Raw genomic sequence first — 25537 nt, forward strand, 5'->3', positions numbered from 1 at the left:
GATATCAAACTTGTCATAATAATGCTTCTTGGCGCAAGATGGGGATCTTTTTCTCCAACCCGATCTCATGAAATGTGTCTTTATAGCACGTATTGTATTTATCGTGCAATTTATACACGAAAAGTAGTTTTTACATGCATATGATACGCACTGTAAACCCCTTGGTTAGGATTAGTGGTGTGGGGTACGTGCGTATTACACGCCATAAAGTGCGTATCATATGCATGTAAAAACTAATTTTCTAGTATAAATTGCATGATAAATACAATGCGTGCTATAGAGATGCATTTCATGAGATAAGGCTGTTTTTTCACAAAGAATTCTTGTATGACTTCTAAAAACTTGGAATATAGATCATTTTATAACATTTTATAGTGCTTTTGTCTTTTAGCTGCAGCTTAAATATTAAGAAAATATTTTGTGTCCTACGGCAAACAAAAAAAATTAAATGATTTATGATTAAATAATGACAGAAGATTCATTCATTTTAAAATTTTAAAGTTTAGCCTTGGGTGAAGTGATGGAATCCCTTGAAACAACTTGATTAAGGCACCAGAGTGACTTCTAGAATTTGTTACAAAAGTGACGAGAGTGTCATCTAATACTAATAGCTCTCATCAGGACAAATCAGGACAACGGAAAAATTGCTGTTTGCTTTACAGTAGTCATCAGAAATTACCTCAGAGAATGATCTTTTTCTAGGCCAATCTAGGCATGATTTTCTGTAATTCATTCAGCTCATGACTGCTTGCGCACAATCCCAACATCCTGATCAGAGAGGCCTGTCATTGCTTGTGCTGAATGGCATCAGTCGTGTTACTCATTACTCATCTGCTCTGCTCTCTTTTCTTCTTATAGCTCTTACTCTTACAGTCTCCCTTCTTTTCCCTTTTATGTTCCCTTTTTACACTGTCCTCCTTTCCTGTCCTCTTCCTGACACATTCTTCACTGGCCTACTTTGATGAGAGACCGAAATTCTAACTTTTTGTGCACTGTACCTGACCTGGGGCCAGTTGCGTAAACATAGCCATTTTGTTAAGACTCTGTCTTGAGAACTAGTAATATGAGCTACTAGCAGTTAGTTAGGGGTAATCTGTCTTACTTTTTAGTATTAAATTAGACCAATCTACGTTTTTATGTAGGCTATCTGACTTTATGAACAGTCTTAAAGAAAAAAATGGATAACTAACTTGTAAGGCTAGACTTATCCGTTTGTGCAACCGGCCACTGAAGTTTGGAGAGTGTCAGGCATTTTGGTTCACAGTCCTGCACACTATCAGAAAAACATTATTTATATATATATATATATATATATATATATATATATATATATATATATATATATATGTATGTATATGTATGTATATGTATATGTAAAACACAGGTGTACCTTTGAGAGCTACAATCTTTTCAGGTGTTACACCCCTAAAGGTTTAACTTGGTCACCACTCCTGAAATCTACAAACTCATCAGCTTCTCCAAACCTACTACATGCTCACTTGACTACCTCCCTACTCCACTCCTAAAGTCCTGCCTCCCTGTCCTTTGCCCTTACCTCACTAACCTCTTCAACTCCTCACTGTCCCTTGGATCTGTCCCCTCTGCTTTCAAAACTGCTGCTGTCACCCCAATCCTCAAGAAACCTGGTCTGGATCCCTCTTCACTCAACAACTACCGCCCAATATCCAACCTCCCCTTTCTGTCTAAAACCCTGGAACGCATAGTCGCCTCACAACTACAAACCCATCTTCATGCCAATAATCAATATGAACCCCTCCAATCTGGTTTTCGTCCCCTCCACAGTACAGAAACGCCTCGGTTACGACTGTAACCTCAGTTCCCTGAAGAGGGAACGAGCGTTGCGTCGAAAAGCTGACGCTATGGGAACGCTTTGCGTGATGACGTCTTGAAGCACATGTAAAATCAGTCCAATGGTGTGGCGGAACGTCAGAGGCGGGTGACGTCACGTACCAGGAAGCTATAAAAGCCGGCCCGAAACAGAAAACGAAAGCTTCGTAAAGTCTGAAGTCGCGCTGACAGGCATGAAGGAGATATGGCAAGGCGACGCAACGCTCGTTCCCTCTTCAGGGAACCGAGGTTACAGTCGTAACCGAGGCGTTCCCTTTCAAGGGAACTCCCGTTGCGTCGAAAAGCTGACGCTATGGGAACGTCTATACCAACGCCTCCATAGCTACAAATGTCTGTCCTGTGTGTAATCATGTGAGCAGCACTAAGAAGACAAAACATGAGACCCTAGAGTAGAGTCTAAATCCAGAGAGTAGAACCTGACGAAGGTGTGCGGTGAGGACCAGCCTGCCGCATCACAGACGTCCTGTAACGATACTCCTGATATAAGGGCCTTAGAGGCCGCCATACTCCTAGTAGAGAGCGACCGGACAGCCAAAGGAGAAGGCTGTCCAGCCGCCTCATAAGCCAGTGAGATAGTCTCAACCACCCACTTGCTCATCCTTTGCTTAGACACTGGACCTCCCTTGTTAGGGGAGCAAAAGTCACTTTTACGCCACAGGGCAGCTCTGTGGACATACGCGTCTAACGCCCGAACAGGGCAAAGCAAATTATTCGCCTCCTGGTCCGATTTCGAAAGGGAGGAGGACCTCCAAGTGCCACGAAGGAAACAAGATACCAAGGGGTCTTTCCCCACAGACATTCCACCCAAAGGACTGTGGTAAGCACCTATGGCCGCCACATAGACCTTTAAAGTGGACGGGGTCAGACCTGCAGTGAACCGTTCCTGCAGGAACTCCAGCACTGTACCAATTGGGCAGTGGACTGGGTCCAACCGACGGTCACTACACCAAGAAGTGAATACTCTCCACTTCAGGGCATAAAGTTTCCTCGTGGAGGGAGCTCTGGACTGTAGAATGGTCTCAACAACCTCGGTTGAGAGACCTGACTCTATGAGCTGGGCCCCCTCAGAGGCCAAGCCCACAGGTTCCACAGTTCTGGCCGAGGGTGAAATATCGAGCCCTCTGCCTGGGACAGAAGGTCCCTCCTGACGGGTAACTCCAGAGGATGCCCGTCGAGGAGGGACACAAGATCGGGAAACCATACTCTGCCCGGCCAGCGCGGGGCTATAAAAAGCAGGCAAACCCGGTCCCTGCGAACTCTTTCCAGAACTCCCGGGAGCAGAGCAACTGGGGGAAAGGCGTACAGACGTAGCCTCGGCCACGTCTGTACCATAGCATCCAGTCCCAGAGGAGCTGGATGCGTGAAGGAGAACCAAAGTGGACAGTGAGACGTCTCTCGAGACGCAAACAGATCCACTTATAATTTCCATATCAGCTCCACCACCTCGGGGGTGGAGCCACCATTCCCCGGGCCTCGGCCCCTGTCTCGACAGAGTGTCTGCTCCTATATTCTGGACCCCGGGGATGTAGGCTGCCTTGAGTGACAGCAACTTCCCCTGGGACCACAAGAGGATATGGCATGCCAGCGCAAACCCCCTTGATATAGGCGACTACCGACGTGTTGTCCGTATGTACTACACATGGTGTCCCCTGAGACCTGTGATAAAGCTCCTCAGAGCCCGGAAGACAGCTAACATCTCTAGGCTATAGAATGCCAGGAACGATGATGGTCTTCCCACAGACCTTGAGATGAGCGACCCTCAGGATCGCTCCCCAACCCGTGAGGGAAGCATCCGTCGTTAGCAGTTTGCGACGACAAGGAGCTCCCAGCACTGGGCCCTGGGACAGGAACCAAGGTTTCTTCCACATAACCAAGGCACGTAGGCATCACCGCGTGACCTTGATTGTGCGAAATGGGTTGCCCCTCGGGGAAAAACCCTCTGGTCCTGAGCCACCACTGCAGGGGCCTCATGTGCAGCAGTCCAAAAGGTATCCCGTTGGAAGCTGCTGCCATGAGACCCAACAGTCTCTGGAACTGTTTGACAGTGAGTAGCTGGCCTAGCTTTACACTTCTCACAGCTGCCAGGATGGAATCGAAGCGTGGCGATGACAGGCGCGCCTGCATCGACACTGAATCCCAAACCACGCCTAAAAAAGTGGTCCTCTAAAATGGAGAAAGCACACTCTTCTTGGCGTTCAGCCGTAACCCCAACTCTTTCATATGGGCGAGAACAACATCTCGATGTTGAACCGCCATCTAATGCGACTGAGCTAAAATCAACCAATCGTCGATGTAGTTCGTGATGCGAATACCCCGGAGGCGCAGAGGCGCCAGAGCTGCATCCACGCATTTGGTGAAAGTGCGGGGTGATAAAGCTAGGCCGAATGGAAGAACTCGATATTGGTATGCTTTGCCCCCGAAAGCAAACCTCAGGAACTTCCAATGACACGGACGGATGGAAATATGCGTCCTTGAGGTCTATCGTGACAAACCAGTCCTCGGACCTGATCTGTGGCACGATTTGTCTCAAGGTTAACATTTTGAACTTGAGCTGCATGTACTCGTACAGAACTCGAAGATCTAAAATGGGACGCAATCCCCCGTCCTTTTTTGGAACTATGAAGTACCGGTTGTAAAACCCGGTTTCCCTGTTGGAGGGGGGTACATATTCTATGGCCCCTTTCTCTAACAGAGTGTTTACTTCCTGTTCCATAACCAGAACCTGCTCGGGGCCCACCACTGTGGGCAGGACCCCCATAAACCGCGGTGGGCGTTAATAGAATTGTATCTAATACCCTTTTTCCACGGTCTGCAGGACCCAACGAGAAACATTTGACAGTAGCTTCCACGCTGTCAAAGATTCTACTAGAGGTACCAGTCTCTCGAGACTGGTTTCTGGATTTTGTTGCTGTTGAGTAGTCGGTTCGTCGCCCTGTAACGGCGCACCGGCAGGGAACGACCAAACAGACTGCTCCAGCACCCTCCTCAGAGGGGGCGGGCATCCCGAGGCCACTACGTTTCCGGGTGGACCTTGAGATATGTGCTCGCCGGAGACCGCTGCGCCCTGTAACACCGGAGGCGGCAGGGTTGGCAGAACGGTCCCCTGAGGGCACCGAAGAGAGACGGCACCGTATTTTTCTCCTGCTGTTGAGTAGTCGGTTCGTCGCCCTGTAACGGCGCACCGGCCGGGAACGACCAAACAGACTGCTCTAGCACCCTCCTCAGAGGGGGCAGGCATCCCGAGGCCACTACGTTTCCGGGTGGACCTTGAGATATGTGCTCGCCGGAGACCGCTGCGCCCTGTAACACCAGAGGTGGCAGGGTTGGCAGAACGGTCCCCTGAGGGCACCGAAGAGAGACGGGCACCGTGAAAAGAGGTGTTAACCGCTCTGCTTCGGGGGGACTACCCTCATTTGTCCTGAGCCCTCAGACATCAGGACTTTTTCCCAGCAGCCTTCTTGGCGGTAATAACGGTCCGCAGATCCGTTTTACCCCTCGAAGACTGCTGGGTTTGAGAGCGCCCTCCGTGTCCCCGAGATTTTTGTGGGGGAGCACGAGAGGACACACTCTGTTTTTGAGTGGCACGATGTTCAGCGCTCTTTTTAGAGGAGTGAGGCTGCTCCCGCTCAGCAGCCTCAATGAAAGAACGGCGGGGGAGAAGTTTTTGTAATGCAGCTGCCTGTTTAGCAGCTTCCTGAGATTTAGCTACCGCACTGTTTACTGCATCACCAAATAAACCAACAGTGGAAACCGGAGCATCTAAGAGAACGTGCTTTTCTTTCTCTTTTATATCGCTCAAATTGAGCCACAGATGCCTCTCAGTGGCCACCAGGGCTGCCATAGACCGCCCGATTGATTTAGCGGTCTCCTTGGTGGCCCTGAGAGACAGATCTGTGGCTCTGCGTAGTTCAGCCACTGTGTCAGGACCAATTCCCCCGCCCTCCTCTAAATCCCCCAATAATTCTGCCTGATAGGCTTGCATAATAGACATCGTATGCAGACACGCTGCAGCTTGACCAGCGGCTGCATACGATTTATGAACCAGAGATGATGTGAATTTTACTGGCTTAGAGGGAAGTGAAGGAGCTTTCAGGGAAGATGCCGTTGCTGGAGAGAGATAGCTCGCAAGCGTCTCCTCCACCTTCGGCATCTCCCCATAACCATATTCTTTATATTTGTGAATGGAAGAATAGTGGGATGTTTGTGGTGCATACACTCTGTATGAAACCGGTTTTCCCCACGATTTCGACACCTCGGTGTGGAGATCGGGGAAAAACGGAAGGCTTCTTCGCTGAGGCTGTGTACGAGATGGCAGGAAGCGTTCGTCGAGCTTACTTTTCGAACGAACGTCCTGCCTATCCTCTGGCCACTCAATAGATAGTCTGTCAACTGCTCTAGTAATAACATCGAGCAGTTCCTCAAACGCATGAGACTGAGGTGGCGAATCCTCAGACTCAGCTTCAATACTCACAACATCCAACTCCTCAGAGCTGGACAGTTGCAGTATTGGTGCCTCTATCGGGGGGGAAGAAACCGCAATGCGTGCTTCCACACCCTGATGAGAGGCACTGGATCTGTCAGATTGATGCTGAGATAAGGCAGAGCCCGTCTCAACATCCACTGACAGATCCATTTGCGAACCCCAGGTCTGAGATCGCCGCCGAGCCTCAGCCGCGGCGGGACCCGAGCCCTGGGGAACGCGATCGGGATTGAACCGAGCCAAGCGGGATCGGAGCGTGCGCAATGGAAGCGCGTCGCAATGCACACAGTCACCACCCTCGAGTGCTGACTGGGCATGCTCCTCACCCAAACAAACAACACAAAGAGTGTGAGTATCACCTCCCGTTAAATAACGCGGGCAGGGATGGACACACACTCTAAACTGCTGCTTGCTCGCCATACTGAATATATATATATAATATAGACAGACAACACCAAATAACAAGGACAGATTCAACACAGAGCGCAACTGAAGACTCAGAAAGCTTTCGTTTTCTGTTTCGGGCCGGCTTTTATAGCTTCCTGGTACGTGACGTCACCCGCCTCTGACGTTCCGCCACACCATTGGACTGATTTTACATGTGCTTCAAGACGTCATCACGCAAAGCGTTCCCATAGCGTCAGCTTTTCCACGCAACGGGAGTTCCCTTGAAAGGGAACTGCTCTCCTCAAAGTCCTCAATGACCTCCTCACCTCTGCTGACACTGGTTCCCTCAACATTCTTATCCTTCTCGACCTGAGTGCAGCCTTCGATACTGTGTGCCATAACACTCTGCTCACCAGACTTAAAAACCTCGGTATCGAAGGTACTGCACTCAGCTGGCTACGTTCCTACCTCTGCAACAGATCCCACTTCATCTCTCTCCATAACCACACCTCTGCCACAGCCTCAGTCACCCAAGGCGTTCCCCAAGGCTCCGTACTCGGCCCCCTCCTCTTCATCATCTACATCCTTCCCCTTGGTCAGATATTTCGCCATTTCAACCTGAATTACCACTGTTATGCCTATGACACCCAGATCTACCTCAGCACAAAGTCCCCCCACAATCCTCCCCTCTCCCACATCAACTCCTGTCTGTCAGCTACTAAAATCTGGATGCAACAGAACTTCCTCAAACTCAACAGCAATAAAACAGAATTCCTCGTCATTGGCTCCAAATCCACACTCTGCAAAACCAATAACCCCATTCTCACCATCGACGGCACCATTGTCTCCCCATCTCCCCAGGCACGCAACCTTGGCGTGATTTTTGATTCAACCCTCTCCCTTGAGCCCCACATCCGTCAGGTCATTAAAACATCCTTCTTTCACCTCCGCAATGTTGCTAAAATCAGACCCTCACTCACACCCCCTGCTGCTGAAAGACTCATTCACGCCTTCATCTCCTCACGACTGGACTACTGCAACTCACTACTTCTTGGTATAAGCTCAACTTACATAAGAAGACTACAACTGGTCCAAAACGCAGCCGCCCGACTCATCACCCGCTCCAAATCCTGGCACCACATCACTCCAGTTTTAAAACAACTGCACTGGCTTCCCATTTCCCACCGGATCAAATACAAAATTCTGGTTCTTACCTACAAAGCCATCCACCACCTGGCCCCTTCATACCTCACTGACCTCCTCTCCCCCTACCAACCCTCACGGTCCCTCAGATCCACCTCAGCCGGTCTCCTATCCATCCCCAAGTCCAAACTCTCCAGTTTCGGGGACAGAGCTTTCTCGAGGGCAGCTCCAAGGCTCTGGAACTCCCTTCCCCTTGAGATCCGCACCTCTGAGTCCCTTACCATCTTTCAGTCCCGCCTCAAGACCCATCTCTTCACCTCTGCCTATCCATTTTTTCTGCCCTGTAAAGCGACTTTGAGTTAGAGAAAAGCGCTATAAAAATTCAATTTATTATTATTATTATTAAAGGTAAAAATTTTGCACATATATGTGAAATTATTGCATATATATATACAGTATATGCAAAAAATTTACCTTTAGGGGTGTAACACCTGAAAAGATTGTAGCTCTCAAAGGTACACCTGTGTTTCTTATCTATTGCTATTCTACCTTAATGTACCCTTAAAGGACTAATAAAGAACTAATAAGAGCAGAGCTTCGTGTGTGTGTGTGTGTGTAAGATGTTCAGTTAAACTGTTGATACTAGCGTGTTTGATTTGAAACATAAATATCTTGTTAGTTAGCGTTCACTTCATGTTTTGATCTTACTTGCCTCTTTCCATCTAGCCACAAACCCCAGACATTCTGACAACTTGTCATCATTAGCACAGGGGCTTGCTTAGGTTTGCCAATACCATTTCAGGTTTGCATGTCAATAAGGATTGCACACAAACATGACACCAATTTTGATGTAAAACACCCAAAAGTCTGTCAATCATGAAGTCATAAGATATACATCTTACCCCTTGTGCAATATTAAATGCACTTATTTGAACTACAGTCTGCCTTTTTGACCCAAGTAGGACTTCATTGCATCTTTATATATAATTTTTCTAATGTTTTTAAAATACGGTTAAAGTGAACTGCAGAATGTACTGACATGCATTTATGATAAACTAAAATATATTTTAATGTCAGTTCTATTGAAACTTGTAAATCATGTATTTAAATATATTTGTAATAACACATTTGTTATGAAGTTGAAATTTAATACATTTAAAATATATTAACAAAATGTAATATTGAGTAACACGCTACAGTTAAAATTATAATAAATGTATTTACATGTGCTTAGCATGTCAACACACCAAAACAAGTGAACTTCACTGAAAATAATTTGATGTAGATACAATTTTCACTTAGAAATTGGTATTAAATTTCACAAACAATTACAAAGATGCATGAAGGAATGACATTTTGAAGTAGAGTGTCTTGTAAAACATGCTGATTTGAAGTACACTGCTTTTAGGATTTGAAGTACACTACAAGTGCACATTCAAAAAAATTAAGCACACTTTTGTGCCTTGGCTTTTACTCATATTGTACAATCTTATAAGCAACAATTAAAATGGAAACACAGCTTTGTTTTCTGTCAAAGCCAGTAAGAACAATGGATGACCGTTATTTAACTAAAGTGATTTTAAATGTGCTGTTTTGGACATGTTTAATAATAAGGAAAGCAACTGATGGATTTGGGAATGACTGTAGATGATTGTGGTTAATTAAAAATCTGTGTTAAAGTATAATCTCTGACATTTAGTCAGTAGAAATGCAAGGAACAGTTTCTTATGTTTGATGTCTCACTAAAGCCTTCCTTTAATAAACTGTACATTATATTATCTTGTTTCAGTTTCTCTGTTCTGTCTCCCTTTCTTTCTTCCCCGCTCTGTCTGTGCTCTCTTTTCTTCGTTTTCTCCTCTATGCCTGAAGACAATCAGTGCCCTAGTTTATTAGCAGGTTTTCTACCATCACCCCTGAATAAAAGAGACAAAACAATTCAATGATATGAGAGTGCAAAGCAGACACACGCGGCAAGCTGTTTTCATGCACTCTGAATCAAGCTCAAGTTCAGCTCACTGGGCTTTCGGCTCAGATATGCTGCAGACGCATTTACACACACAGTATTTCTGTGTGCTATGTTTAGAAGGTCTGTCCAATCAAACGTGAAGCTTTCTCCACTAAAAAAGAAGGTATGAATAATAAACACAGTTTACTCAAAGTCTTTTAAAACAGTGGGTCCGCAAATCCCTATGGGTCCTCAGGGGGTCTGCCAACTGTGTTTAATATTTTGCTGCTAAATATTTTTGTGGAAATCGTGATACATATTTATTAGGATTATTTCATGAATAGAAAGTTCAAAAGAACATCCTTTCTTTGAAATAGATATGTTTATATATATTAATATTAATATTGTTACTCTTTTCAATTGAATGCAGTCTTGCTAAATAAAATGATTCATTACCCCAAATTTTTTAACAGTATAGTGTTAATGCAGGGCTGGTTGCAGACATTTGGAGGCTATAGGCAACATTTATGTTGGAGTATTATTTGTGTTATTTGTCAATATTATGTAATGTGTCCTTGAGTTATTGAAAGGCGCAATTTAAATAAAATGTATTATTATTATATAATAAAAAAAAAAAATTTTTTTTATTATTATTGCATAACAAAATGCCTTTTAAGGACAGTGAAGTAAAGCAGAATTTAAAATATATACAGACAGTGTGTTTTCTCATTGACTTTGAAAACAAACTTTTACTTAAAGGTAGGGTAGGTAATCCTTTTTCTAAAAAAAAAACATTCCAAATTTGTTTAAACTGTCTTTATATACCAATACATAATTAAAATGTAAGTACTCTGAAAAAGAAAATATAAAAATCGAGTGACTGTAGACCTTTTAATCTGCAATAAACACAGCTCATTATTTCCATTCACTCCACCCCCTCCCTTCTGAGCTCCTTCCAAAGCCACGCCCCCAAAACACATGAACGCTCAGGCTGGAACAAGACGCATTTATTACCTGAGACGAGTGGAGAGGAAGGAGCGCAGTACATACAGTGACATCATGTCAGAATCACATGTAATAAAATACCTAACTTTATCACTATGAATATAAACAAATAAGATTTCTTTTAGTACTCACTATCAAGCTAGCATATCGATAATGGTAAAGTTTGATTCGGTAACGAGCTATATTTATAAGGCAAAACTAAAAACAGGTTGCATTGATACACGTTTTTCCATTACCATCAGTTACACTGTGATGAAGATGAATTTCGTGTAAGATTCATAACATATACGGTGTTTTGCATGTAAGAGTTTCCATGATGAAAACATTGTTGACTCTAATGAAGACTAACGTACACTCCGAGTCTGGAGACAAGTACCGCATCGTCGGTTCGAGGACAGGTCCGGGGTCGAGGGCGAAGCAGAGGAGGTCGTTCAAGAGCGCGGGCAGGGTCCGAGGAAGTAGTTTTTGCCTTGTTTGCCTTCGCTGACTGCATATGCAGGTGCTTTGAGCTGAATATTTCCGGGAACGGTGACATGTGATGAGTGCACGCAGGGCAGCGCGCGCAGTGGGGCTCGGGCACGAGACATGAAGGCATCTGATTGGTTCTTTACATTCGCACCGAATGGCAGTGATTGGTCAGAGTTTTTACTGTCCTGCAGCTGCTACAGAGGTCTGATTTTTTTCATTCCTTTTTCTAAACACATAATGTATTGACTACTATCAGGATGGAAGGACCATTTCACCCAGTATAAAAAAAAGTGTTTCTGAACAGGATTACCTACCCTACCTTTAAAGCTGCCGTCGGCAAGTCTGGCAGATTGGGTCGATTAGCCAAAATTTTGAATGTTTACAACTCTCATGCCCCTCCCCACTACCAGCGAGCACCCTCCCATCGAGGTCGTGCTCGTCAGTGCGTCACTGTGCGTGTGTACCTGATTTTCTGTGAATGCGTCCGTCTCTTCAGCATCTATCAACACCATGGACTCGGAGATAGGCTGCCCTGGCTAATCTATCCATAGATAGCAATAACCGAGGAATTGGAAGCTTGTTCGTAGATTTTCTCTCCGCCATCACGCTTCATGCAATCTCCAGGCGAACTTCAGGCGTGGCGTGTGCATGTGATATTAACGTGCGCGAGTGAGGGGAGATCTGTGGCGTGTGCACGACCTGTGATTGACAGTCAGATCTCACACCCCCCTGCGCTGATTGGACCTGATGAAGCGGGAGCGCTGGATTTTTGCAAAACAAATAACACGCTCCAGGTGGAGTTAGAAGCTCGGGTTTTTTCTAAAACCACCTTATTTATGTTGTTCTGTCGGATTATAGTGTCGATTACACTGAATATGATCAAAAAAATGTTGCCGACGGCAGCTTTAAGCATTTTGCTAGTCAGCTCCTGACGCAATATCCTTATACGTGCAAATTCAAAGTGTCGACTGTGCTCATGCTCTTTTAAACTCAAAATAATCGGGCACATTTTTAACTATCCCAAAATAACGCAGATCGATATAACAATGCCCAGTTTTTTTATTTTTTTTATTTTTTTTTATTATTTTTTTTTATTAAATGCATTTTTTTATTTTATTTTTTTATTTTAAATACACACACTATTCTGATCAGAGGGTCCCTGCTGTGGTCCATGGGGGTACCTGGCCTGACAAACTTAAGTCTGAGTCTGTCACAAACCCTATATATTTCGTGCTGTCTTCTGCTGAAGTTGTTCTCTTTCCTATATCAGTGTTCAGGTTTCCCACTGGTCCGATATAGCTGTCAATAAGTTTGACCTCGGCTGTGTCGCTCTGGTTGGTGAGTGTGGCCTCAGGGTAGTAAGGAGCATTTCCCTTTCTGTCATCTCCAGTCAGACAGAAAATACAGTTTATAGACTTCTCATCTCCCACCCACACACATTCACAAATCTCAACCTCTCTCTCTTTTAATCATTCTTTTCATCGTTCTCACATACTCTGTCTGTTTAAATCAACCTCCCTCATTCTCTCTCATTCTCTTCAGAGGCCAATCTGCCCCAAAAATATTTATTTCTCCTTTAACTCTTATGTTCGTTCTGTCTTTTACTTTAATTTTACTTTGGTCAATCACATCATTTTGTTGTCAGTTTTTGGGGCAGTTGTAGCCTAATGGTTAGAGAGTCAGACTGGTAACCCGGAGGTTGTGGGTTCAATTCTCAATACCGGCAGGAAATTACTGAGTTTCCCTTGAGCAAGGCTCAATCGCAACCCTCAATCGCTCCATGGGTGCCACAGAAAAAATGTCTGCCCAGTGTGTGTGTCCTAATGTGTGTGCTTGGATGGGTTAAATGCTTTCTGACAAATTCCAAGTATGGGTTACCCCTTCACAAGTAACTTTAACTTTTTCAAATACATTTCTGTTCAAAAGTTTGGTGTCAGTAAGAATGTTTTTTTGTTGTTCTTTTTTTTACTGTTTTTCAAAGAGGTCTCTTATGCTGACCAAGGATGAAATTATTTGATCAGAAATTCAATTCAATATAAATTTTAAAATAGTAAAATATTTTACAATTTAAAATAACTATATTTACAATGTTAATTTATTCCTGTGATGGATTTTTTTCAGGATTCTTTGTTGAATAGAAAGTTCAAAAGAATAGCATTATATATATATATATATATATATATATAATGCTATTCTTTAGTGGTGCTATTCTTCTGACTGTACATAATCTCTTGCACAATGACTGTATAGCTGACCGTCATCCCAAGTAATTGACTTCCTGTGTTTCTTGTCTCTCATGTCACTCTGTGTTTCTTCTCATGATAAAATTTAATGCATCATAAAATAATAATTCCAACTCATGTCCATTTGGAAGTTACTGTAATAAGTCAGGGTCCTGATAAAAAAAAAAAAAATGTTTTGCAGTAATGTTGTCTGTGTATACTCCCTTAAATATTGAATTTGAAGGACCAAAATAACCAAATAAATCAGTCAGAACATCATTGCTCACTTGGCATAGCAAAGTGAGTGTTTGGTTTCAGTTATGGCATGCTCTTTTTCCATCAGTGAATGTCATTTTCAATAGGCCGTTAGTCATTGTGCTTTGCTATCAGTCTCAGTGTATATTCACTCAGTGCACACTCAGTTGGATAGGGATGCGTGGCAGACAGATTAGTGAGGTATTCCCCCACTGTGCTTGTGTGCTTTTGGCTTGGTCCTCCGTGGCAGGTAGCAGCGTGTGTGTGTGTGTGTGTGTGTGTGTGTGTGTGTGTGTGTGTGTGTGTGTGTGTGTGTGTGTGTGTGTGTGTGTGTGTGTGTGTGTGTGTGTGTGTGTGTGTGTGTGTGTGTTTGCGTGTCATGGAGGCGGATAGCATGCTGGGACCCACCCACTAATAGCCGACAATCTATCAAAGTCAGAGCACATCTCTCAGCTCTCCCTCTGGAACAGTGCCTTTCTAATGCACCACGGAACAGAGAATTAAGAAGAGGCATCATTATAAGAGAATGCCGTGTGCCTCAAGGGGTAGAGAGGAGAGAAAGAATGGAAGAGGGGAAATGGATGAAGACATGGGAAGAATAGAAAGGGGGCTCTCAAGATGCCGATGCAGAGAGAAAGAAATGTAGGAGGTGTTAAAAACTGGATTTTACACCTAGATTATGTTCCAGAGACAAATAATTTGATTATGCTTCATTTCTACGGCAGAGCAGCCATTAATGATAATCAATAAATTCAAGTTCAAAATAACCTTTTAAAGTTCATACACTACGGTTGACCATATAGCATAGAATTAGTGCATAATTTGAGGTGTGTGCCTGAATACTTCACTGTTATTGACTTTCATAAAAAACTTAAAGCGTTGTTTATTTCATTTGTATCTTTTTTTCTATATTTGTCCTATTTTCTTTGTTTTTATAGATTTTTTTTATTCTTTTGTTTTCTTCAATAATTGTTCGAGGACTTTTTTTTACATACATTAGGTAGTCTAGTATTAGCTGTGGTGTTGAAATTGGAATCAAGAATTGTGATTCACTGGTATTTAAAATTGTGATATTATAGCAACCTTATTTCCAGCAAAATGTACTCTATATATAGGCCCATAGCGCTATTTTGGAATTTTAAAACAAAAAATATTCATATTGCCCACTCCTAATTACACTGAACAAAATTATTAACGCAACACTTTTGTTTTTGCCCCTGTTTTTCATTGGCTGAACTCAAAGATCTAAGACTTTTTCTATGTACACAAAAGGCCTATTTCTCTCAAATATTGTTCACAAATCTGTCTAAATCTGTGTTAGTGAGCACTTCTCCTTTGCCGAGATAATCCATCCACCTCACAGGTGTGGCATATCAAGATGCTGATTAGACAGCATGATTATTACACAGGTGTGCCTTAGGCTGGCCACAATAGGCTCCTTTTCAATGGCTGTGCGAAGTTGCTGGACATTGGAAGGACCTGGAACACGCTGTCGTATACACCGATCCAGAGCATCCCAAACACATTCATTCATGCTGACTGCAGGAATGTCCACCAGAGCTGTTCCCCGTGAATTGAATGTTCATTTCTTTACCATAAGCCGTCTCCAAAGGCGTTTCAGAGAATTTGGCAGTACATCCAACCGGCCTCACAACCGCAGACCACATGTAACCACTCCAGCCCAGGACCTCCACATCCAGCACCTTCACCTCCAAGATCATCTGAGACCAGGCCCCCAGACAACTGTTGCAACAATCGGTTTGCATAACCAAAGAATTTCTGCTCAAACTGTCAGAAACCGTCTCAGGGAAGCTCATCTGCATACTCGTCGTCCTCATCGGGGTCTCGACCTGACTGCAGTTCGTCGTCGGAACTGACTTGAGTGGGCAAATGCTCACATTTGATGGTGTCTGGCCCTTTGGAGAGGTGTTCTTTTCACGGATGAATCCCAGTTTTCACTGTACAGGGCAGATGGCAGACAGCGTGTATGGCGTTGTGTGGGTGAGTGGTTTGCTGATGTCAACGTTGTGGATCGAGTGGCCCATGGATGTGGTGGGGTTATGGTACAGGCAGGTGTATGTTATGGACAATGAACACAGGTGCATTTTTATTGACGGCATTTTGAATGCACAGAGATACCGTGACGAGATCCTGAGGCCCATTGTTGTGCCATTCATCCACGACCATCACCTCATGTTGCAGCATGATAATGCACGGCCCCATGTTACAAGGATCTATACACAATTCCTGAAAGCTGAAAACATCCCAGTTCTGGCATGGCCAGCACCGGACATGTCACCCATTGAGCATGTTTGGGATGCTCTGGATCGGCGTATACAACAGCGTGTTCCAGGTTCTGGCAATATGCGCAATTAGCAGCAACTTCGCACAGCCATTGAAAAGGAGTGGACCAACATTCCACAGGCCACAATCAACAACCGTGTTTTTTTTGTGTGTTTTTTTTTACTGTATTGGGACCCCCTTGAGTGGACTGCACATTTTAGAGTGGCCCTTTATTGTGGCCACCCTAAGGCACACCTGTGCAATAATCATGCTGTCTGATCAGCATCTTGATATGCCACACCTGTGAGATGGATGGATTATCTCGGCAAAGGAGAAGTGCTCACTAACACAGATTTAGACAGATTTGTGAACAATATTTGACAGAAATAGGCCTTTTGTGTACATAGAAAAAGTCTTCGATCTTTAAGTTCAGCTCATGAAAAATGCTAGCAAAAAAAAATAAAATAAAGTGTTGCGTTTATAATTTTGGTTAAATAATTGTGTACAATAATGACCAAAATAATCAAGATCATGATTTTTGCCATAATCGCGCAGCCCTGAAAGAAATCATTACTTTTATTCAGCAAGGATATTTTACATACATTAATCAAAAGTGACAATGAGGACGTTTACATTGTTACAAAACTTTTATCAAATAAATGCAGTTCTTTTAAACTTTATATTCATCAAAGAATGCTGAGAAAAATATTAAGCAGGACAACTGTTTTCAACCTTGATAATAATACATGTTACTTGAGCAGCAAATCATCATATTAGAATGATTTTTGAAGACACTGATCATGTGACACTTTTTTTTTATATATATATATAAAAACTGAAATTAGTAATATTGTGAAATATTATTACAATTTAAAATAACCCCCCGAACTTTTGAATGGTATAATATTACTGCAATCACATATACTGTATATATTTGCGTTTGGCCGCACTGCAGTACAAGCGACCAAACAGACTCGAATCATGACAAATTACATACTTCCTCATTGCTTTCCCAATGTTTCAACAGTGTATGGAACCTGTCAGCAATCCCAGTGTGTGAGTGTATTAGTGAGTGTGCGTGCTGTCTCATATTTGTGTGCTTCAGTAGAGGAGTGCGGTGACTCACCACTTCATTCCTCATTAGCATTCTTGGTCAGTAATCACTTAGTGAAGCAAAGGGTGATGGGAGGAGATTCTATCTTCTTTCATATCATTCAAAGTATTTTCTCTCTCTCTCTCTCTCTCTCTCTCTCTCTCTCTCTCTCTCTCCCACAATTCAATTTGTATTTTGAAGCTGAAACAGATTAGCTGCAGACAATAGATTGAAGAACAGTAAATAATGAAAAAAGCAAGAATGAACAATAATAATCGTAAAGAATGATAATGGAATCTCTCTCTCTCTCTCTCTCTCTCTCTCTCTCTCTCTCTCTCTCTCTCTCTCTCTCTCTCTCTCTCTCTCTCTCTCTCTCTCTCTCTCTCTCTCTCTCACACACAACTTCTCGGCTTCTTTCCATTAATTCTCTCGAACATTATGACTTTTAAAAGATATTGCTTTTTTAACCTGTCTGTCTAAATGGCCCTTTCTGCAGGGACTAAGTCCACTTTGAGCATGTGTAACAGTGCACCAGGAGAGAGAGCTGTTATTAAAATAATAGATTTTCACAGCACTTTTCTGTGAATTTAATCAGCTATGAGCCTTTGGGCTCTTTTAGGAATCAATATGACCCAAATGGATGAAGCCACACAGAAATCCTTATCATCAGTGCCTTTTTAGTACTTCTCAATCTGTAAACGATCTCCTCTGTTCAAATAGTATCACCAGCTGAGCTCTGATGACACTTTTAAAATGATGTGTTTTTAAATAACTAACTGAAAAAAAAAAAAAATAGAAACAAATCACAAAAATGTAAATGACAACAAAATGACTAAAACTTAAACCAAAATGAAAACTGAAAATACAAAAATAAAAGCAAATTCAAAATATTAATATTAATAAGTACTATAATAGTACATAAATAATATTAAAATAACACTATGCAAATTAATTATGCACTGAGTTTTGACATGAATTTGACTAATTATAGTAATATACAATACATTTAATAGTATAAATCTGTCTAGGATAAATAGATTGTGCTACATCTGAGACTTCTGAGAAAATGATAAAAAATAAGCCTTGGAGAAAGAACAAGACCTCTGTGTTTTGCTTTATAATTCATGGTTCTAATATCAATGCAAGTGCTAATTTATGTGAAACATTTTACATAGGTTCTTCTAATTACAGCATACTTACAAGACAAGCCTCCCTTTAAAGGCAATGTGATATGTAATTATCCATGTAGTGCCATGTATGTGGAACTATTTAAAAGCATCAGCATTGTGCACTGGTGCATTACGGTGCGATACATTAACATGCATGCTACGATCTTTTAGTCTGATAAAGAGCCTCTGACGTGAGGTTTGTAATGGTATCGATAGGTTGTTTGGCTGGCAGGGCCGCACAAAGAGTAACCAGGCTGTCCTGTTCTCTGACAGTGACATATAGTCTTCCTTTCCTGCTGCAGAGCCTCAGACTGCTGTCATACCATCATACCTCTCCATGGCTAACAAGACAAGCCAATACGACCACGCAGGTACACACAGTTATAGATATCAGCACACACACATAGAAAATCGTGATAGTAGGCAACCTCAGAAAAACACGAGCATATCTATGAGAAAACGCCACGTACACTCTTGTGGAATGTGCATATGCGCACAGGCAGCTGCTCTCAGCGGTTATACCTGGAAGTATTCTTGTTCTTCTCACTGTGTCGACTTTACACATGGGTTTTCTGCTAACTACAGAAGTTAAAGGGATAGTTTATCTAAATGCCATAATTTACTTGTTCCAAACCCATATGATTTAATTTCTTCTGTGGAAAGACTGGCCAAGCTGCTCTTGTCCATCAAATGAAAGTGAATTGGAACCACTCTTGTCCCTGATCTTTCTCCATTTTCATTGTATGGAAAAGAGCAGCTTGAACATTGTACAAAATTTCTTCTGTTGTGTTCCATGGATGAAAGAAAGTCATTTTTGGGACCAAAAAAGTAAAAAAAAAAAAAAAAAAAAATGTGTTGCATGAACTATCCCTTTAACAGATTAAACAGCACTCTGTAATGTATCAAAACGTATTGGTAGTTGTAATAAAAGTCCATATTCTATATGATTTTTTTTTTCTGCTAATGTTTCTTAATCTATTTTTCATTGCTTAAAGGTTTTACTATCTGTTTCTCCTAATTACTATTTAAACAATTTATGAAGTAGAGGGCTGCTTATTAAGAATACCTTATCATCGTCACTGTCGAGGGAATAATTTCTGCCTTTCTCCCTTTCATTTGTTCAGCTTCTCATTTATGAACAATCAGTCAGAGTTTTGTGATATCACTGCTGTGTTGCCATAACACTGACAATAGAAATGCTGGAACATAAAATTAGAGAGAGTGAGAAGATGAGTTTGCCAGCATGAGCAGCCCCTCCATGTGTTTCTTGTTTTTCTTTATACAGAAAAGGCTGTGTTATGCAGCCAAAATAATCTGTTATTTTTGTTATTAACAGGAAGAATTCGCTGGAATGAGCACAGTTTGACGCAGTAGAGCGATCAGTATTGACAATGAAAGCCTGGAGTCAGATTACTGAAGACTGTGATTTCCATGCCTGACATCAGCAATAGTATGTTTATGAAGAGTAAATTAACTGTTGTTAATTCTTTATTTAATGAACATAAGTCTCATTACTGATAATCAGGCCGCAAAGTAATGCAGTTGCGATACAATAGCTAGATTTATTGCAAGTCATAGCAATGCCTTCCTCACATTGTATACCTAATTATCACTTCAGTAAAAGCATGAAAATCCACTTACAGTAAATAACTGAAAGATCAAATAACTCACAAGAATAATAAAGTAGAAGTACTCGAGTAAAAGTATTGAAGTAACCGATATTATATTTTTTGTATGTCTAGAGCCAAACTCAAGGATTGGTATCGGACCGATTATGCAATTTTTTTCATGATCGGTATCGGCTATCCTAAGTCCGATCCTTTATTTTATGTCAGCTAGCATGCAGGTGTCATGCAGGAGGTGCTGGTCCCAAATGGAACCCTAAGCCCTCGAAATCCTCGAGTCCACACTTTCGTGACGTAACGCCGCTTTGACTGTCAGATAGGAGTCTGCTGTGGAGCTCGTGGGCTTGCAGGCTCTGCAAAAGTCGAGGCCGCAAATCAGCTCCAAAGTGCGTGCTCGCGAGCACCCTTCTCAAACCTTAAATGACAAAATGGGACACATACCGTCTTGTGGACTTAATGGACACTTGCACATGGCAGCCAGTGTAAATCCACAAGACCTAAAATGCACATGAAGTATGCCATTTGGGACAGGGCCAAACAGGCCTGTTCTAGCGCATCACACATACGTTCGAGCTTCTGGGTTTTGCATATTTGATTTGCACTTTTGTAACGAATCACTTGAAAGTAATTACTGTTGCCATAACCATGTCTTGAGCATTAGGGAGGACTTCTTTTTTTCTTTTTCTTTTTTGAGGGTGGAGTAAAAATACGACTGGTAGTCATAAAATAAACAGAATTTATTGTAATGCATTTAAACTATTATATTTTTATTTTAAATATGCATCCTTTCACTCCGAACCATGACTGAAATCTATTGTTGTTCATTTAACATTTTTGTCGTTAAACAGTTGTCAAAAATTAAAAGTTTACCTACTTCTTACCTTGCACTCTTTCACTGTTAAAACTGAAGCATTGTACTGGAGTTCATCCACTGCTTCTCTGCCTTCTTTGATTTGATTGGCCATCTCCATTACTTTGGCGTTGACGAGCGATGTTAGACTGCTGAGGCAGACCACAGACACAGACTCTAAACAACACTTGCTTTTGAACTTTATTTTTGGTCTTCTTCCACTTTTATGGATAGATACAACAGAGAAATGATGGGTCAACTGTATGCAAATGATGTGTGTTGAACCCGCAGCACCCATATTAGCACCGGACTCCTAGGCCATGACTTTCAAGACAGGGATTTTTAGTGAAATCTCCATTAAATGTGTGCTGTTATTCGGTAGCAGCACACAGTGGAAAAAGAATTGCCGTCAGTCTCACCCTGTGGGATGAATTATGTAAGACAAACTACTTCAATATGAGTACAGTGTTTCTGGATTATATCAGTTCATGAAAAGAGTTAAATACTGCCCTGCAGACAGAACATGCAAAGTTTAAGAGCTGACAGTCATGAGTTAGTGTGTGAAGTGCAGTTTGCTGTGTGTTAGACAGTGAAGTTACAGGGCAGAAGTGAACAGCATATGTGTCATCAAGTGTATGTGAAGGGCAGGAATGTATGTTAAATACTCCGTGGTGTGGTTAAATGCGGATTTGGGACATTCCTCGTCTCTCTCTGTGGACACCTGAGACGCTGGGAACTGGGTCACACAGCTCCATCCTTTAGCAAGGCATGATGGGACGTGCAGACCTAATTTCTTTCCGTTATCTGCTCAGTTCCTTCTCTCCCGTGGGGCAGTGAGTGATGGCCCGGTCTGATCCCTGGCGTCTGGATTCCCCCGCTAGGCCAAACCTCTCTACAGAAGGGGCTGTCTCAACAGAATGGGCAGCCGTCCCATGAACAGCCCCTCTCTGCAGAAGATAGGCATAGTTTGTTGCTCAGCTGCGTCAGTGCTGCCTGTGCGCACTGTTTTTGTGTGTGTGTTAGGCATCAGTCTGCTTGGTTAGCCATGGTTGTCGACTGCAGTCACAGATGATCAAATGCAGAATGTGTTACCTCATTTCAGCTAGGGGTGTGATATTTTATTTTATTTTTTTATTTTTTTTGAGGAAGCACCAGTGGCAGAGAGGCCTCTCGTGGCGCCCTAGGCAAGATGAGACATGGCCAAAGAAATGGTGTTGTTTATTGCTTATTTATAGTGGTACCGTTTTGATTATTAGTCTTTGAAAATTATATAGTATTTATTTACTAATATACTAGTATTTCTAAACCTTTTATACTAATTATATAGTATAATTATATAGTATTATATAGTCATTTTTTGAAAATTATATAGTATTTCATCAAAATAAATCCAGTTTACTGGCCAGTTTTAAACCTATCAGTAGTTTTATTTTGTACCATCGTATTTTTATTTGATCATGTCATTCACAAACCTTCATGGGCTTGTTATTCATTCCATCATAAAAGAAGTATTGTAAGTGATTTATAGACCTGTTGGATTATAGCTTGAAACTTTATATTGAAGATTTTTTTTTAAATCCCTATGGAGAAGAAAAATGAAAGGGGAAAATACTCTTAGAAGACTGCTGAAAAAGTGGCCAGTTACTGTTGCACTTTAATTATAGAAGAGAAAAAAATATATATATATTTCTTTTTTTTTTTGATGACACTATAGTTTGGCATCAAATTTACATGTTTGTGGCAGACAAATTTATCCAAAGAAACTCATGTTGTATTTAAAGTATACATTTTTATCAGTTAATACCTGGGAATCAAACCCATGGCCTCAATGTGGCTAACACCATGCTATGCTATTTGAGCTAGTTTCCTTTTGAGCAAAGTTCAAATTAAAGAATCAGACAGAGCACCCTCAACTTCAATTTAAATGATAAATCCTTTCACGATTGAACACTTGCTCAGAGCAGACAAACTAATGTGTGTGGGCCAGGATTTCAAAAAGAAACTACTCATGCTTTCATGAACACACATGTATACGCACACACGCACTAAAACCTAGGGGCCAAACATTAAACATTGTGCAGTGGACCGGACGAAATCACAATGCATAGTGATCAATTTGCTCTAATTAGAAAAGGGAGTACAGACCTCCCTGCTGGGGAGAACAGCACTGCGCCTCACTTCTTACTGCAGGGTGGCGGCCTTGTGTATACTATATGTGTGTGTAAGAGAGAGAGAGAGCATTTCAGTTGTAGATGTGCCATTGACAAAGCCGAAGAAAAGGATTGTGTCTTGTTTACCAGAGTGTTGCCTGTTAGCACTTTAAGTCTTGACCGGAAAAAAACACTCCCCATGGGAAGGATGAAGTTCATTCACACAGTCTGAACCACACTTACAGATCAGAGGCTGGCCAGCTTTTCTCACTCGGTCTCACTTTCTTCAGCTGTTTCTCAATCTGTCCTTCATTTTGTCTCTGGGAAAAGTATGAGCATTAATTGAAAGACTTGTAGTCGCTGGGTGGCAGTCAGCCTCAGGGTCTTCTAATCTTGTCTTTCTCAGATTAGGGGAGTGTGGGTAAACATTTACTCAAGTTGTGCTCTAGGCAAGAAGAAATTAGATGTAAAACTAATACACCTAATAATATTTCACTAATGTTCATTTTTTTTTATAGTATTTGTAATCATTTTTTCCTGTATTAAAAGGCAAAGCTCATTATTACTATTATTTGAGCCACTGGCACAGCCTTCCCCAAAGCATCTAGCACACTACCCCACAGCTAATATATTGGGGGAAATGTTTTTATTTATTTAATATTTTATTTAATACTGCACAGTGAGTCTTTTGACAAATCATTTAAAATCTTGTCATTCACAATGCTTCATGAATCATGGGCTTTGTAGTTCATTCCCCCTATTTTAAAATATTTTTATGAAAATATTTCTAAATGTATCTCATATTGTATATTTTTACATCTGGCAAATACATTTTCAAATGTACCCACTATGGATTTTCCACTCCACCGGAATTCTGTCCAGCTGCCGCAAAAATAAATGTTGCCTTCTCCCTGCTCCCACCCACAACATTAATGTTTTTAGTTGTTCTTGTTGCTTTTGTGAAAAGAAGAATAACAATTTATTTGTTTTTAGATATTTATTTTTAGATATTTCTATTTCAAGTGAGTCCTGCGAATCATTTTATTCTCCTGCAACCTGTACACACATGAGTATCTTACCACCCGCACCGACATCGCCCATCAAATCTTGTCCCGCGCCACAGTCTGTTACGTTGGGTCCCGCGGTAATCCCGCAGGAGTGCAGGTCTCTACCCACTGACACATCTTACCCCACTCACACATGTACACTTGCACAGACTAATCATAATCAGCTCATAATAATCGTTTCTACACGTGCAAACACGCATAGCTTTTTCATTAACTTAATCCTCATGACTAGTCACTTTTTCATACATATTGTTACTCTCTCATACAGGTGCCAATAACATAATGACTTCTAATCATCCCCACTTATTAAACAGTCTGTGCATGTGTATAGACATCTCTAAAGCCCTGCAATAAGTACAGTTATGTTGTGTGAGGCTGCAGCAGCAGATGTGTGGTACACAAACATATGATCCCTGTGGGTTTGTTAGAGGCTTGGCATTACTCCTGCTGCAGATGTTAAACTATATTGGCTGAGCTCTGCCTCATCACAGGCGAGCAAACCTGATGAATCAAGCCACATACATAGTCTCAGATCACCTTACATGCTTCACATTGATTGATTCAGACTGTCTCACATCATGTTACTCTGCCTCATGTTGCTTCAGACCTCTTCACATCACCTTACACTGCCTCGCATTGCTTCATACTGCCTCATACTACTGCTCAAACTGCTTCACATCTCCTCACATTGCGTCAAACAGGCTTGTATCGAGCCACACTCCTTCACATTGCTTCAAACATCCTTTTATTAGTTTCACAACATATGTTTATGTGCAAAAATACATTCCTAATATAGATTTTTTTTAGATTAATTTTTTAAAAGTATATGTTCATGAACATACAATTCCATTCAAACGTTTAAAAAAAAATTGGTTACACTTTATTTTAAAGGGTTTTTATTACACTGTAATTATACATTTAAGTACTGAGTAATACTAAACAACTATATAGAGAGAATAAGGGTTTGGTTTAGTGTAAGTTTCATGTAATTATGCATAATTTATTGGTATTACTAGTAACCTGTAACATACTGTATGTAACAATGACACTGTAAAATAAAGTGTTATCAAAAATGTGTATGTTTTTGTAAAGAGTCTCTTATACTCATCACGGCTGTGCAAAAATACAGTGAAAACAGTACTATTGTAATCTTAAAATTTAGTCATTTATTCAGCATCATTACTACAGTTTTCAGTATCTCATGATCCTTCAGAAATCAAGCTAATTTGCTGATTTGCAGCTTAAGAAACATTTCTGATTATTGCCAATGTTGAAAACAGTTGTGCTGCTTATTATTTTTATAGAAACCGTGACACGTTTTCAGGGTTCTTTAATGATTCAAAAGAACAGCATTTATTTGAAATAGAAATCACTGTTCTTGCTGTATATTAAAAATATTAATTTCTTTAAAAACAACTTACCTCAAAACTTTAAAAGGTAGTGTATTTTGCCATGGTTCCTTTTCCCCAAAAAATATTTTAAAAGATACATTTTGTAATATCTTATTATGTATATAGATAAAGGTT

General features: G+C 41.5%; 1 protein-coding gene across 4 annotated transcripts in view; it reads left to right on the forward strand.

The window, feature by feature from the left end:
• Positions 1-25537, forward strand: part of elfn2b (extracellular leucine-rich repeat and fibronectin type III domain containing 2b) — a 101225-nt gene that overhangs the window by 61494 nt on the left and 14194 nt on the right. The window contains exon 3 of one of the 4 annotated variants that reach the window (XM_082138606.1): positions 18622-18690. The exons of 2 other annotated variants lie outside the window; for them this stretch is intronic. The gene's annotated coding sequence lies outside the window, so the exon portion shown is untranslated. Of the gene's footprint in view, positions 1-18621; positions 18691-19670; positions 19770-25537 lie in introns of those variants that run through there. One more of the 4 variants, XM_082138607.1, reaches the window with a different exon arrangement.

This window comes from Leuciscus leuciscus (genome assembly GCF_965113295.1).
Source record: "Leuciscus leuciscus genome assembly, chromosome: 1".
NCBI lineage: Eukaryota > Metazoa > Chordata > Actinopteri > Cypriniformes > Leuciscidae > Leuciscus > Leuciscus leuciscus.